Source organism: Crocuta crocuta, unplaced genomic scaffold (assembly GCF_008692635.1).
Source record: "Crocuta crocuta isolate KB4526 unplaced genomic scaffold, BGI_CrCroc_1.0 scaffold99, whole genome shotgun sequence".
In the NCBI taxonomy this organism is placed as follows: Eukaryota; Metazoa; Chordata; class Mammalia; order Carnivora; family Hyaenidae; genus Crocuta; species Crocuta crocuta.
In genome coordinates, this window is record NW_027551560.1 from 5,904,658 (window position 1) to 5,921,814 (window position 17,157).

The 17,157-nt window shown below is 42.1% G+C and overlaps 1 protein-coding gene across 1 annotated transcript in view; it reads left to right on the plus strand.

Annotated features, from left to right (window-relative positions):
* AOPEP (aminopeptidase O (putative)) overlaps positions 1-17,157 on the plus strand; it is a 340,941-nt gene that overhangs the window by 242,564 nt on the left and 81,220 nt on the right. The gene's annotated exons all lie outside the window — the stretch shown is intronic.

The window sequence follows — 17,157 nt, forward strand, 5'->3', positions numbered from 1 at the left end:
GGAGTGTCTGAATGTCAATGAATGTCTGTGAACCATGAAATTAAGGAACAGGAGGGGTTGCTCTCCATTACCTTTTCATCCTCTCTTCACATCTTTGTCCGTTCTGTCACACGGGGGGAGATGTCGGCCACCAGCCACCATGAGCTCATTCCTAAAAAGGACACATTGCCTTCTGTTCAGGGATGCGTGTTACCTGTTAAAAGTTATTTGTTTGGCTCAATCCTTCTGGAAGCAAAAAAGAACAAAATCCTGAGGTCTAAAGAGGCAAAACAGAAGAAGGATGGGTAAGGCAGCACCTAGTCCTGGGAGCCAGTACTTTCACCTCCTGTGTGTTATAATGAGGTCCTGTGATTTCCAAGGTGGTGGCTTCCAAACCAGGCCAATCGCTGACTAGAAAAATCTCAGAAACAAAGTTAAGCCAACTAGCCAAGCGCTGCCTTCTTGTTTTAGATGGGGGCTGCGGGCATTCGCCAAAGCTGTGTGCCTTGTGCTCCGAGGCCAGGCTGTTGCAAGGCGCCCAGACATTCTTTCCGTGGCCTGAAGGTTGGGAATAGTGGGGAGCTCAGAGAGCAGAATCCCGAAATTTCCTGGCTCCAAACAACGAAGCCGCTGTATTCAGCAGTTTGCCCCGAGGGAAGAGGAAAGAAAGAGTCCTTAATCGGGTGCCCAGAAGCAGGCGCACCCCACTTGGGCTGTAACACTGGGGCTGACCCTCTCAGTCCCAGGAGGTTCCCTAATTTCCCCCTGAAGAGAAGGAGGCTTTGCCACCAGCAGGAGGCTTTTGCTTTTCATTAAAAGGGGGAGGGGTGTGGCGAAGGGAGATTTGCCTCTGAGCGGTACATTTTTTCTAAGGTCTAGTTGCGTTTGTGACAGCCTATAGTGTAGACAAGAATTTCTGCTATAAACTGACGAAACCTGCTGTCAAAACACAGCCAGGTGCAATGAGGCCAACCCAGCTATAAATTGTCTTTAAGACCCAACTGGTATTTCCTTGGGCGCTTAACTGTTCAGTAAAAACAACAGCGTCAGACAGAAAAGACCCTGATTTAGTGCACATCTTTCCATTGGTGAATGATCAGACGGCATCGTTTCATCTCTGCGCCCATTCTCTGCCATTATTTATATGGTTGATGATGATTTACTTGCTCACAGCCCTTTCTGTACTCCTTGAGAGTTCCTTCTCGTTTCCACCTCAGTGAGAGACTCTGCAAAGGCCCGGGACCCTCTGGTTGCAGGAGCCTAGTGGTGAATGGGACACCTTGTTCTTTGTCCCCATCATTATAATATAAAGTTACAAGTGTGCTTGGCCTGGATTGACAACCAGGGCACTGAAATCACTTCGATGCTCTTTGTTCTCATTAAAAATTTCTGTCCACCAGCAATTGAAGTCATTCATGACAAAAGAGTCACGTTCTCCTGGTAAAGTTTTCATTCCACAGGTTACAGAGGCCTTTTGTCTTCTCTCAGGGAGGCTTGCCTTGTGGTTGGCCTCGATTTTCCTTTTTGGCCACAGTGAATGGAAATCATTTAAAAAAAAATGTGGAAATCACTTCAGCAGCAATAAAAGTAAGCATGAGCCCCAAAGAAGTAAAAGAAATTGGATCCAAACCTCTTTAAAAAACACCCAGCCCTGTTACCTTTGGCTTTGCAAACAGATTTAAAATTGATTGTACCATTGGTATTATAGGTTATTTCCTTTTATGACTTTTTTCTCTGATTATAGAAGTATTACGTATTTATTTTAGAATACAAAAACTTTGTAATAAGAAAATTTAAATGGCCCAGAGATAATTTTTTTGGATAAATCCTTTCTTTCTTCCTTTTTTTTTTTTTTTTTTTGATGTATGAATATATAGTTTACCCTTTTCTTTGTCTCCCTTTTTCTTGTTTTTTTGGTTTGGTTTTTTTTTTTTTTTTGTCTTTTGGGTTTGTTTTTTTTTTGAGAGAGAGAGAGAGAGAGAGAGAATGCCTGAGCAGAAGAGAGAGGGGCAGAGAGGGAGACAGAGAATCTTAAGCAGGCTCCACACTCAGTGTGGAGCCCAACGTGGGTCTTGATCCCATAACCCCGGGATCATAACCTGAGCCCAAATCAAGAGTTGGACACTCAACCGACTGAGCCACCCAGGTGCCCTGTCTCCCTTTTTAAAACTCAAAATAATATGTTCTCTGTAGCAAGTTTAAGCAATAGCAAAATATAAAATATAAAAAGTAAAGGCCATTATCCCCAAAGATAATCTATGCTTGCTAACCACTTAGTATGAGTCCTTCCACACATTTTCTATGCTATACAGAATGTAGGTGCATATCTTTTAAAAAAAGAAAAAGTTTATTTATTTATTTAGAGAGAGAGAGCGAGAGCAAGAAAGAGCGAGGGAGGGGCAGAGAAAGAAGGAGAGAAAGAATCCCAAGTAGGTTCTGTGCTGTCAGTGCAGAGCCCAACCCAGGACTCTATCTCACAAACCACGAGATCATGACCTGAGCTGAAATCAAGAGTTAGAGGCTTAACCAGCTGACCCACTCAGGCATCCCTAGGTGCATATCTTTTTAAAATAAAATTGGAATCTTTTTATTCAAACTGAAAGTTCTCATTTAAAAGTATATCTTAAGTTTTCCATATCCTTTGATATAATTTAAGAGCCATAAATTTTAACACCTGCATAGCTTTCTCTTTTTTTAATTTTTAATTTTTGAGAGAGAAAGAGACAGAGTGTGAGTGGGGGAGGGGCAAAGAAGGAGGCACATAATTCCAAGCAGGCTCTGGGCTCTGAGCTGTCAGCACGGAGCACCATGTGAGATTGTGACCGGAGCTGAAGTTGGACACTTAACCGACTGAGCCACCCAGGCACCCCTGCAGCTGCCTAGCTTTCTAACAAATGGTACCATAATTTAACTTACTCAGATTCCCTCCTCATCCCCACTGTTGGAAAAGTATTTCTAGGAAAGTCACTCATTCTGCTAATTTGACCATTCTATAAATAGATTTTGATTTCTTTTTTGTCTGCCCAAAGGTCTCCTCCCATCCCCTACCAGCCCATATGTACACATATTCCAATCTCTTTTTAAACATTTATATTCAGATGCATGAGAAATAACTTTTCTCATCCAGCCCTTTGTCTCTACTTCCTTACTTTAGTTGCTACAGAATTCTCTGACTCCTCTTTTTCTTTGAGTTCCTGGTACATATTTATTAAATTTTGAATTTTTCTTTCCTTTCCTAGCACTTGCCCCATTGTTTCACTATATTTTGTAGGGCTGATTCAGTAACTAAATGTTTTTTTAGCCACCAAACCATCCCCCTTTTCCATCTATTGTCTGCATCAGTACTAAGTGAATCTTTCCAAAAGATTCATCCTCACCAGGAACTTTTTTCCCTGTTGACAGCGGATTGAGGACAAACTCTTTGGCCTGCTATTTGAGGCTATCAGCAGAACTGCCCCAGGCTGTCTTTTTAAACTTTAATTCCTACCCTCCTAGGCATATGCACCACCATAATTTCCAATCTCTACGTGGTTGTTTCTTTGCCACCAGCCTTCGTTTGCCCACGGCTTTTTCTCTCCTTACAATGCTTTCTTTTCTGTGTCCTTACTAAGTACGGTAACCTGCCTTACATTGTTGCTATTTGTGTATGTGTCTCATCCATAGACTGTCTCAGACTGTCTCCTCCCCCCCCCCCAACCCCTGCCAGAGGAAATAAGGGTGTGTCTGACTCATCCTTGTCTTACCTGCTGTGATGCATATAGTAGGTGCTCAGGCTCTATAGCAGCATGGCAGCTGCTAGCCACGAGTAGTTATTAGTGCTTGAAAAATATCTAGTGTACCTGAAGAGCTGAATTTTTAATTGAATCTAATCCAAATTTAAAATCTAATAATTGAATTTTTGTTTGGAACAACTTTGGGTATGTGAAAAGTATCTACTTTTTTAACTATAAATCTTATGAAATCTAAATACAGATCAAGCGTTTCTGGTTAAAACGTAGCACTTGAGGTGGACTGAGAAAACACATCAGATTTAGGTTTAATACAAAAAAAAGAAGGTAAAATATCTCTTTAATGGTTTTTAAAATATTGGTTACATGTCAAAATGATACTGTTTTAGCTACATCGTAACCCAATGTATATCTACCCAGTAAAATATATTATTAAAATTAATTGTAGCTGTTACGTCTTACTTTTTAAAATATGGCAACTAGAAAATTTTCAATGACAAATGTGCCTTGCAAATATTCCTAATGAACAGTGCTGCTGTTGAAGCTATTAGTTGAATTAAAATCTGAGTGCATGGTGCCTTAAAATCCCCCACTAAATAAATGTAATTGAAAACATCTATATTTTTGTCAAATGTATAGATAAAGATAGAGCTTGGTCAACCCATAGATGCCCTTCAGTCTGCTCTGACAGCACAGATCATTATAATACATGGATGGGAGTGCTTATTCACAGTGGGCATCTAGAAGGGCAAGAATTAATTACCAGCCTCACTTCAGCTCCTAATTTCAACTCCCAGGCAACCTGTTTCCCGAGGTACTAGCAAGTAGCACACTGACGCCAGAGCACCTCACACCCCGTCTCTGGCTCTGTCTGCTCTGAGGGAAGTGCTCAGTCCATGTGAAATGGCAAAATCATAGGCAGCAGTGGTACTGATGAGGATAGAGAAGTTGGGTTAGCGCCCATCACACCAAGTGTCCCAGAGATAGGCAGGAAGCAGCTCAAGCTCCCAGACTTGCTCCTGCATCCCAGAAGTTATGACAGCAGGTTATTGTGTCATCTTGGAAAACACCACTTCTTTTCAAGCACACACCTACAAGTTGCCGAAGGCCACACAAGCAAATGATGGAAATCTCGAGTCTCCTAGGGAAAATGCTAAGGTCACAAAACAGGAAATTCGATAAGATGTGGTGCTTTTACCACAGAGAAAGTCGGTGGTTCATTAGGCAAATAACTTGTAAGCTTATTTTTGCACAGTTTAGGTAATAACATCAATATTATTTTAAGGCCCATTGGCATACTCAATCTCAGTGGTGTCTATAAGAATTCTACATTAAAAAAATTTTTAATGCTTATTTTTGAGAGAGAGAGAGGGAGAGGGAGAGAGACAGAGCATGAGTGGGAGGTGGGCAGAAAGAAAGGGAGACACAGAATCTAAAGCAGGCTTCAGGCTCTGAGCTGTCAGCACAGAGTCTGATGCAGGGCTCAAACTCGCAAACTGCAAGATCATGACCTGAGCCAAAGTTGGATGCTTAATCAACCTAGCCACCCAGGCACCCCAAGAATTCTACATTTAATGGTCATTCAAGAAAACCAAGACTGATTATTTTACAAATTCCAGAGAAATTACATTTTTCAAATTATATGTGCTATAAAATCCTTAGTTCTTTTTCTTCTTTTTTAATCAATAATAGCATTTACCATTATGAGGTGTGCTTTTTGGGCTCCTAATAATTTTGCTGTCATTTTTGTCCAGTGGTTCGACTCACATTTTCTAAGTAACTAAACACCTTGTCAGGGATACTTTGAGATATGTTGACTAGATTCTCTGGCCTCAGTTTGGGCAGGACCTGTAATGTCAAGTCACCACAGTTTATCAAACAAACCCCTCAGAGTGATACACTGTTCCGCAGTCACAAGAGACAGGGAGAGTTTTCATTTGTAGCCTGATTTTATTTTTGGCATCTGTGCCTTCATGCTCATATTAGCCCAGGCTACTACAATAAAATCCCACAGCCTGGGGGGCTTAAGCAACAGACATTTATCATCTCATGGTTTTGGAGGCTGGAAGTCCAAGATCAAGGTGTGGGCAGGTTTGGTTTCTCCTGAGGCCTCTCTCCTTCCTTACATACATGCCTTTTTACTTTGTCCTCACATAGTCTCTCCTTCTGTGTTCATAGAGATCTCTGTTCTAATCTTCTCATCTTATAAGGACACCTGTAGGATTAGATTAGAGCCCACCAAGGTGATCTCATTTTACCTTGATCACCTTTTTAAAGGCCCTATCTCCAATATAGTCACAATCTGAGATATTAGGGGTTAGGATTTCAACATGTGAATTTTGGGGAGAAAACTTCAGCCCTTAACAATGTTTATTCTCAGTACTTCCCTGATTAGTTCCACATTTCTTGTGAATCCCTTCAAAATGGCCAATAAAATCACTTAAGTCATTTTTTCTCGCTATGTTTTATTCCCCTATGGATGTATATTTTTGGGGTATATAGTTTTTTGTTTCTTGTTTTTTGTTTTTGAGTCTCAAAGGACATTCTGTCCTGTGGAATGAGAGAGAAAGAAATGTGGGAGGGAAGGGTCTATTCTTCCAGAGAGTACTAGGTACCTGAAGGTCTGTGCTGGGCATTGCATGTTAGTGGGAGCATCTGATCTGACACTGTCTAAATGCATAAGGCACCATGAGGAAACAGGAGGCATTTTCCTTTGGTGTGCCAGTGAAAGCTCTGTGTCCTTTCTTTTCTCTCCCTTTTAAAACCCAATTTCCAGAAAGCACTTGACTCTCAATCACAAGAGTCAAAGAGGAGACTCCAAGTGATTAATAAGGATGAAAAATGTTTCCTCTCCCTTGAAGATTTTCTTTGTAACTGTGTTGGAGCCTAAGCTTCTACAGAACTGTCAAGCATCCCAGGCCAGATGGACGAGATTTGTGAGAGGAATCTTCCAGGGTCTGAAATCATACCTAGTCCAGTGCCTTTCCTCCCTGTCCCCTCCCTTCTTCCCACAAATAAAACCTGTATAGCTATCCTTTACGAGGGACTATGGATGACTCAAAGATGAGAGAACACAAGCTTCACCCTCAACATGCTTAATAACTCAGTAGGGGGAATAGATACACAAGAAAGCAGTAACTTGTGAAAAATGAACTAAAGTTTAGCATTTGGAAGAAAGAAGTCATTTCCCATGTGTGGAAGCAGGGAGGGCTGAAGTACCATTTGAAGGCAATCTTGAAGGACATGTAGGAGAAAAGGCCATTCCAGGCAGGAGGGGAGCCATAACCAGTGTCTGGTGCTGGAAAACTGAGCATGTATGTCTCAGCAGCATTGGGTAGAGTCATATCCCCATGTGGGGTGGCCGGGCTGATGAACCAGTTTGTCATAAGCATGACTAGGGCTCAGTGGGTAGTACCCCAGGACCAGAGGAATGGAAGTAGCATCCTGGTGGAAGGGCTGAGGCAAAGCAGCCTCCCAGCTAGCCTCACTGTCACTCCGTACTCCCTCCCAGCCTCTGCCACATTCTAACCAAGGTCATTCTGCCCACAGTTATAGAAGGGTCAGTGTATTTTTTTTGTAGCGATAAAATATATAATCAGTGAACATATTTTTCTTTTTAGAGAGAAAGTGCGCGAAAGCTGGGGAGAGGGGCAGGAGAGAGAAAGAGAATCTTAAGCAGGCTCCACGCTCAGGGTGGAGCCCAACACAGGTCTCATAACCTGAGCTGAAATCAAGAGAGTCAGACACTTAACCAACTGAGCCACCCAGGGGCTCCAGATGAACTTATTTTGACCACAATTTGGAGTAGTGATCTTTCCCCCATCCGTTTCCCTTGTCAGGGATGGGAATCTGCAAAGGGCATTGATTAATTAGGCAGGACCCTGCCAGATTGCTCAGGAACTTGGATGTGATACTGGAGGGTCCATACAAGATTCAGGAGCCACTGAGGGCCACCAGAGGCTTCCAGATGGGCAAGCAGCCTGGCTAAAAGGAAAACTCCTGGATGAAAGGCCAAGCTTCTCCTTTCAATTTTGGTTCTAGGGAGTCTCGGGAAGTGAGAGTAACAGAGACTTTTGCCCCATGGTTTTCAACTTTGAACTCTTAGGTCCAGGAGCTGTTCACTTATATGGATGCTTTTTAAAAGCATCATTAATTATCTGGATGGCCAATGGTGTCTCCCCAGAAAGCACATACAGTGGGCCAAGGGATATCTACAGGTGCCCTCAAAGTAGGAAGCCACGTGAAACAGGCACAAGTTTTCATGTAACACAGATGACATGCCTGAATCCTGCTAAGTGATGAGGGAGAACACTGAGGATACTGACCTGGATTGAGGCCTGTATCCTTTAGGATCTCAGATTGGACATCTATTTTTTTTTCAAAGTTTGTTTGTTTGTTTGTTTTGAGAGGGAGAGCATGCACACATCTACACTGGCAGGAGAGGGGCAGAGAAAGGAAGAGAGAGAATCCCAAGACCCCCATAAACTGTGAGATCATGACTTGAGCTTAGATCAAGAGTCAAATGCTTAACCAACTGAGCCACCCAGGTGCCCTAGACACCTATTTTTAAAGTGAGCTCAGGAAGGCAAATGGGAATAGCTTTCTCAAGTGGGTTAAGAGCATTTGAGAACTTGTTTCTTTAAAAAGAATAAAAATTCTGGGGGCGTCTGGGTGACTCAGTCCGTTAAGCATCTGACTTCAGCTCAGGTCATGATCTCACAGTCCGGTCTGTGAGTTCAAGCCCCATGTTGGGTTCTGTGCTGACTGTTCAGAGCCTAGAACCTGCTTCAGATTCTGTGTCTCCCTCTCTCTCTGCCCCTCTCCCACTCATACTCTTGTCTCTCTCTTTCTAAAAAATAAACGTTAAAAAACAATTAAAAAAAAAAAAGAATAAAAATTCTGAACTGGTCCAGATGGACACCGACATGCTCAAGAGAGAAAAACAGTATTTTCTTGCCTTTTGAATCAGAAGGAAAAGGAAGCAGGAGCCACTTGCTTTGAAAAGTCTACTTGGCTCCATCCAGGTGATAAAAACAGTTGGTAGTGGCCTGTGCACACACATAGTTTTTAATAAAGAGATAAGTGTGTGTATTTCCTAGATCCATAGCTTTGTAGGCTTGGGTTAGAGACCCTCAACTCCATGTAGCCCAGTCATGCTGAGACCTGGCTATCAGAATCATCCAGGAAGCTGTTTAAAACTACAGACCCTGGACTCATCTCTACCCAGTGAATGATGTTCTCCATAAGTAGGGCTGGGACCAACTGATAGAATCCATAATTAGGTCATATTCTAGAAGGTATTGAATTAAAAGAAGTTTTCTTATTCACTGAGTATAATCTAAGCTCTTAGAATCCTTTAGTTTTACATTCCTCCTGAGCAATTCAATTATTTGGGTGTATGGTTTGGTTTATTTGTTCAACCATTATGCCATGCATTGTGCTAGACAGTGGGCTTAGGGAGCTGAAAGGACACAGCTCCATTCATATGCCCATGGCCCATGGTGGCATCTACAAACCATTTTCCCACATGTGCACAAGGGGCCTCTGCCCTGAGTTTGAGACCTGAGAGGAATCAAAGAGGTTAACTTCTCTGCCACATTCAGCTAGGAGACTAAGCCCATTGAAAGACCACGTGCCTGGAGACAGGAGACTCAGTTATGCCCCACTAGGTCACAAGTCAGCCAGCTCATGTGCAAAGGAGCCAGTGTGATTGGCCTCAAGGTGCAAAGTCTGGTAGTCCATGCTTGGACATATGGGTGTTACCTGGTTTTCAGGCTCATACATATTGTGCAGCTATGAGAGAGATTCACTTAAGTGAGGACATTGTGGCAATCATAAAGAGTGAGGCCACTTAACAGGACTTAATTGTAATGATGCTTTATCTTTCTCATAGAGATCTCTGGAAAGAAGGAGCAATGTAAACTCAAAGAATTAGGACAAAGATATCAGCTTCAGGTTGTAAACCTTTAAGTCAATAGAAAAACATTTGATTCTATTTTTGAAGAACTGCCCCCTATTCTGTTTTATTAGCCTGAAAGAATGTTCTGGTAGTCTTTAGCAAAGCCTGATTATTCTGTACTTGCATTGTGCTCTTCCATGTCTGAGGAAAGCCCTGAGACCCAGTAGTGCGGCGAGTTGTACACATGGGTGTGAACATGCACACACACGCGTGCACACACACAGGGCCCCTTGGCGCTTTGACATTGCACATCGTTGTTGCACATACTGATGTTCAGCTCTGCTACCCATGCCTCTGACAGCAACTCTGACTGTGGCCCTCCACAATCCTTACAGGGACGTCTGCCAGCACCTGCCGCCAGAGCACCTGCTGGCAAGGAAAGCTATTAGGAACACTTGGCTGATTTTAGACCACGGAACGTTTTTTTTTTCCTCTTCTCCTTTGTGGAGAGACGTTGTGTTGTACAAAATAGGTGTATATTTACTACGCACATGGTATGTGATTCTTGGGTGTGACCTCTATTGCTTCATGGTTAAATATTAGTCTTTTCTGGCGTTGCACAGCCTTCAGTCTGCTTTAGAATCCTAGGCAGGAGCAAGTCTTGGTGAGGAGCTCATTTTTTTCTCCCATGGGGGAGCCACACCCCAGGAGTGGTGGCCTGATCTGCCCAAGCTGATTGCTCTCGTAATGACAGAGCCACAGCTCAGCTCTAAGACGCTCAGTCCTCTGTCCATCCAACTATGGTATTTTGTTTTTAACAGGGTTACTTTTAATCCAAATCAGCTTGATCCCATCCTTGCCTTCATTTTTACAAGACCTATGAAGAGATAATAAATGAATACAGCAGGGAGCTCTGAGCAGTGATGATTTTAATGTAATTAATGACTGCTCTTTTTCCTGAATCTGTTCTTTATTCTTTAGTGGGCAAAAATGTGCCTTGTGCATACAGTAATATGAACCTCACTTTCCAGGGCCTTTCATAAATATGTGTCATGGTGTATACATCTTTCTTCCAATGGATGTTTCTAAATGGTAGCCCTGCATATCTATTTTGCATGGGAAATTCTGGGCTTTATTGCATTGAAGAGTGGGTATCTTTTTTGGTGTGAATAAGTATGAGTGTGTGTAGAGATGAGTTTAAGTCTTTCCTTTAGAAAGACATAGCTATTCCTCCCTTGAGATGGCAGCTAAATTAGGTAATAAATATCAGGTCACCAAAATAACAAATGAGAAAAAGCAATTGGTCAAACAAGAATGTGTGTTTATGTACCTTCTAAAGCATTTAAGGGATGAATCCTTTATCTTCTTGTTTGCATTCAAAAGCAAATTGCAAAGACAGTCCCTGGCTTTTGCCCTCATTTTGTCCCCTACACTCACCCAGAGCAGCAGAGCATTGGGAGGCATGGCCTGAGGGTGACCCACCAGCAAGTGTATCACAGGCCAGAATAACAGTTCATGATTGTCAAACTGCCCAAGTCCGAATACATGTTTAAAACAGGGCAGCATGAATGTCACACACATATCTGTGTATGACAGTTGTCTGTGATTTATTGGCGCTTGGTCCTTCCGGGTCAGTCCTCTAGCTTGGGACTTCACAAGCTCAATGTTTCTGCTGCTGATCCTGTCTATTTATAACTGCCACCACCATATCTAAGTGGGGTCCAGACAGTGTGATGCATAAAATGCAAGGCTCCATTATTTTGAGATTAAAGAGCAGGAGCAGAGGCTGGGTGGGAGAGGAGAGTCATTTGTGTCATATCTAATTTGTTGTTTTCACAGAGCATGTTGTAGTGAACTTTTGTTCTGAGAACTTAATCCCATATCGGATGCAACTGATACGTTAGGTGCAGCTTTGCAAGCTGTCCTGTACTACACTAAGCTGTGTGACCTTGGGTGAACCACTTGCCTTTTCTGAGCCCTTCATGCTTTTTGGGGAATGGGGGGGGGGGGAGGCAGTGGCCTGGGTGAAGACCAGAGCTGCTTTTTTACTATGTGCTGTGTCCCGTAGCTGGCTGAGGTGTGAGCTCCAGATGAGCCAGGTGGCCTCTGAGAGGAGCAAAGTTGGGATTTACTATTCTTCCAAGTATCTTCCTTTTTTACTTGGGAATCTGTGGAATTGGCCACAGACTGGAAACTTGCCCTTAGTTTGGAGTGGTATTGGGGGAGTTTTTATATGTTTCCTCCTGAGTGGTGTTTTACAAAGGTATACTCTCAAGAAAGCTTGTGTGTGCATTTCTTTGCTCTTCAGCTGGAAAATTGCTATTTGCAAAGATTATTTGGAGAAATCATAGGTAATAATCAATCTGCAAGAGCATTTAGGCTGGTTGATCATTGAAGAATAGGCATTTGCTTCTATTGCAAATCAGTTATTCACAGACCTGTTTGGCCAACAGGAGATGAAAAAAATTTTGCCAGGGTTGTCGATGTCTTGAAATGCCTGCTTGCAGATCAATAAAAGGTGCATGTGAGTTTTACCTTAGACAGTAGCAACTATGATTTCTAGGACACATTTGGAGCCATAAAAATAAGTATTCATTTATGTCTCTTGTCCAGATGACCTTGGGGGTAAAAATGTCCAGCGAGTTCTAAGAGGGGAAGACATTGGGGCCAAATGGTCCAGAAGGAGCATCTCATTTTTTATGTTGCTTTTATATTTAAGTCTGTAGATTATTTACCGCTTTAAAAAATAAAACCGAGCAGAGCCAGTAATGAAACGTTTATGAGAAATTGCTACAGTGATCTCCGAGCTTGTAGCAGAATGTTGCAGTGTTCCTTATATTGACAAAGTAGAACCTATTTGGCATTGAGGTATAACAAGAAATGATCAAACCCAGATGCTTTCCTAAAATTATATTTTCAGTGCGTTTATATGTCTGTTACAAAGTGTGCTACATGCTAAAAATATTTTCCTTTGTAGGCTAAGGGAATTTCAAACCACATAGAGGGCTACATAGATCAGATGGTTTTTCTTAAAGAGCATTAGGCGCATCCTGGTTGTTATTAGCCTCGACCTCGCAATATGACATTATTTATGCCAAGAAGCTTCACAATTCACTTCTTAATTTCAGCAACTTTATTGGCATGAAAATGCATGGAAAGGAGTCCAGAGTCAATACATCAGACTTGGGGGCTAAGACTCCAGGGCAACAAGTGATGCTGGGTTGGACTCATTCTCCTGGCCTACTTATGAGGCGAGGTCATCTTCCATGTCTGGCAGCTCCTCTGACCTTTCCTCCAGGGTCTTCATCTCCTTTTTTTCTGTATTCTCTTCCTGTTTCTTCAGTTGTGTGTGGTCATTTTTCATATTCCATGTGGCCAGGCAAAGGTATATTCTCTCTAAGAGAGATTGCTTTTTCGTTTGCTTTTTGGTTATACTTATTGGAAAGTTGGCTTCTCCAGAGTTCTCACTGAGCTTCTCCTCCTCAAATTGTATTTCTTCATCACTGTCATTGATTTTATAACTGAGGGATGTCTGCCTGGGATATGTAGAAATGCTTCCAGTGAATTAAACTGTAAATGGGGGCACCTGGGTGACTCACTTGGCTAAGTGTCTGACTCTTGATTTCAGCTCAGGTAATGATCTCCTAGTTTGTGAGATGGAGCCCTGTGTCAGACTCTGCGCTAACAGTGCAAAGCCTGCTTGGGATTCTCCCTCTCTCTCCACCTCTCCCCTGCTGGCTTTCTTGCTTTCAAAATAAATAAATAAATAAATAAATAAATAAGCATTAAAAAATAAACTGTAAATGGGTAAATACAAGAACATGTATGTTAGATAGCTCTGTATAGAATTGTATTTATTATTTAAATCCTTCTCTCTTCTTAATTATTACATTGGTTTTAAATGCATGTAACTACTATTAGGACTTTAGATGTTTTTTATCTAGCACCTGGTCATATTGGTACCTTCAGAGAACAATGTAGAAATATCAAATTTCATTTTATGATATTCTTAAAACCACCGCGGGCTCACTGTTTTGAGTGAGATGGGACTAGAAACAGAATGATCTCCTTGATCCTGAGGCGTATGAGAAAGAGGACCTGCTTCCTCATGCCCACCAGTCCTTCGAGACGGGACGGGCCCTTGCTGGTTGTAGTTCAGCCATGCCATATCACCATAGGCCCCATCAGTGGCATCATATCTGTGTGGTGGGCAGGTGAGGCTTTTTAGTATGATGTCATAACTCATTGATTTGAGACCTTTGAAAGTTTACTTAGGTTCAAAATATTATACAGGCTTTTGTCCCAGGGTTGGGGGGTGGGAGGAAGAGGAAGGGAATGTGCATCTACCGGCACATCTTTGTGCCTCTTGCTCTATGTGCTATCTCATTTCATCCTCAGCTTTGCAAGACAGATAGCATAATCTCCCATATTATAGGCCTGGAGTGGTTATGTGACATGCCCAAGGTTACACAGCTTCTAGCTGGCAAGGGTGGAGGCATGAAGGTCTAAGTTCTGAACTGTAGATTTCTTGTTACACACGGCTTTGCACAGAGATTGTTAAGTCACATTTATAAGACGGCACTTAAAAACAACAGCAGCATATTTAGTTGTACATTAGCATGGTTTCCAATGCTGTTGGACCTCAGAGAGCAAGGCAGTTAGAAAAGAAATGCTCAAATAGAAGGCGAAGCTAAAGTAGACCTCAGTATTTATGGTATAAATTGAAATCCATAATGGTAAAAACAGAAATGACCAGCAGATTGTTAGGCTTGAGAGTATTTAACACACCTAAAGTAATATGAATATAAATTCACTGGGTAGATTCTTGAATTCTGCATATTAGGTGCTTATAAGGAGTCTAATAAAGCTTTAATGTTCTTTGTGGTTCTTTTTCATCTCTCCTACCACTGAGCACAAAAGCTGTGTTGTACGCAGAATGGCTGGGTTGATCCCTAGTAGAGAGAAGCTATGTTTGGTATCTAAAGAACAATGAGAGTTTGCTGCTTGGTTGATCAATGCTGGATCAAGTTCACATTCCCCGGCTCCTACTCTCCCACCTACACAGGCCGGGGTGGGAGGGGGGCGGGGAANTAATATGGACACAGCTGAGCCTGTGTAGCATTAAACATTGATTTAATCCACTGCTGGAGGAAACATCCTACAAAAAGTGAAGAGATTAGCAGCCAATTAATTGCAGCCCTTCCCGTTGTTTTCCTGGAACACCTCTTCTATGGATCTAAATGTTTGGTGAACAAACAGTCTGGAAAATAGCTTTTTCTCATATATTATTTATATTTGGGACAGCACCCTACCCCCCCCGCCCCGTGATGGATTTTACTTTCCTGTGTGTGTGTGTGTGTGTGTTCTTACTTCTGAATAGAGGTGGGATGATTTAGGCCCATTGTGCTTGTTTGCAAATTGTGACTTCATTGGCTTCTCTTGGGAGGCCAGATGACAGGCAAGCCAGTCTGTGTGCCAATGTTTTTGAAAATAGACCTGCTAGGGCCCCAGACTCCTAATGCATAGCCTCCTTTGAAGGTACCACGAAGCACAGGCCCTCCCAATGCAAATACTTACAGATACCACACCCACTCCATCTTAGGGAATAACTAAAAAGACCTAGGTAAGAGCGTTTGTTTTTCAAGCTACTGACATGTTAACGTATATATTTGTGCTTTTAAAAAATAGTAACTAATATCTTCTGTAAGGCATTTTGCCAGAGTACTTTTCTTATAGTATCCCTATAGTGTGTTTTTCTAAATAAGGAAGCCCATTTGGTAAGAGCCTGGTGTCCAACACTAAGGAAGATCAACCTAGGTTGCTTCCTGTGCAGAACAGTAGCTTTTGCACATAACAAAGAGTCTTTTCCATTGGTTCACACTGACCCCTAATCATGGCCAGCAGTCTTCCAAATGCAAGACATTTGTTTCCAGGGAATAGGTGGCAGCCATCGGCATAATTAGAACATTGTCTACAGGGGATGAGTGGGAAATAACCACCTCATATATATAGCTTTCCACGTTTCCTGAAAGACAAGGACGTGTGCTCTTCTTTTCACTCAGGATCCAGAATTGTGTTAACCTCAAACCTGGAAAAAACTCTAAAAAGTCAAATATCCATCCATTCTTGCCTCCCTTCTGGTTAGTGTTGAGATGTTCCATTTCTTTTAAATCTTTTGTGTGTGCTTGTACTTAACTAATCTTGCTGAGAAGTTCATCCCTATGTGTAAACTATAGGAAATGCTATGCTGGGTTGGGCCGACAGCATTGTGTCTGCTGACTACGCAGAGACTTATTAAAATAGAACTTAGTAGATGGCTGTCCTCTGTGGCACTGACCTTGAAATTTAGATGTCTCCCAAACATCTGGAATTTCTTAATAGTAACTTGTTAGAGATAGGTCATCATTAAAATGATCTAAACCAGGGGTTCTCAACACTGGCAGTACAGTGGAATCATGGGGGGAGGCATGGGGGTGGGGAAGGCTTTAAAAATGACTGATGCCAGGGTCCCACTCTCAGAAGGTGAATTTAAGTGATCCGGAGTGCCACCTGAGCTTTGGGATTTGTAAACCCTCCTGGTGATTCTAATAAGCAGTCAGGGAACCCACTGAGCTAAAGCCACTCCTAAATAACTTTATATTTCACCCGTGAAACTCTTTAAGGTCAGAGTGTCCATGAATGTTAAGCTTCTGTAAAGAATTGCAGTCGTACAGGTGTTGGAGGGGTATACAATATCTGTTTTTTGAAATGGCTGTTTCAGTAGAGTTTTATGGTATGGAATAATATTTTATGGGCTGTGTTTTGATCTGACGTTGATCTGATCCACATAATAAGCAACTATTTTAAAGTGAGACAGTCATGGTAGATGTTCCCTAAGCTTTCATGCCAAAGTATAAAGAATACTACATTTACAGCCAGGAGATTTAAGGGCCACGCAATATTAAGTATTAAATATAGGAAAATTTGGGGCACCTGCCTGGCTTAGTTGGTAGAGCATGTGACTCTTGATCTTGGAGTTGTGACTCGAGCCCCACATTGGGTGTAGAGATTGCTTAAAAATAAAAATCATTAAAAAAAAAAAGATATAGGGGCACCTGGGTGGCTCAGTTGGTTAAGTGTCCAACTCTTGATCTCAGCTCAGGTCATGAGATTGAGCCCCATGTTGGGCTCTGCACTGAAAGCATGGACCCTGCTTGGGATTCTCTCCCTCCCTCCTTCTCTCTCTCTCTCTGTCTCTGTCTCTGTCTCTCTCTCTGTCTCTCTCATACATGCGTGCTCTCTCTCTCTCTAAATAAACATGAAAACAAATTTTTTAAACATACAAAAATCTCCTGAGACTCAGTTTCTTCATCCTGAAAATGGGACTGTGTGAGAAACAAACAGAATAGTCTACATGAGGAAGCGCTTTACAAGCCTTACAAAATTGACCACTCTGGTTCTTTCTACCAGTTCTGAGGTTCCGCTGTCTCAGATATACAGAGAAGTTCAGTATTTTTTGTGTCTTTAATTTTTTTTTTTTTTTTAATTTCTAGGAGAGAGAGAGAGAGAGAC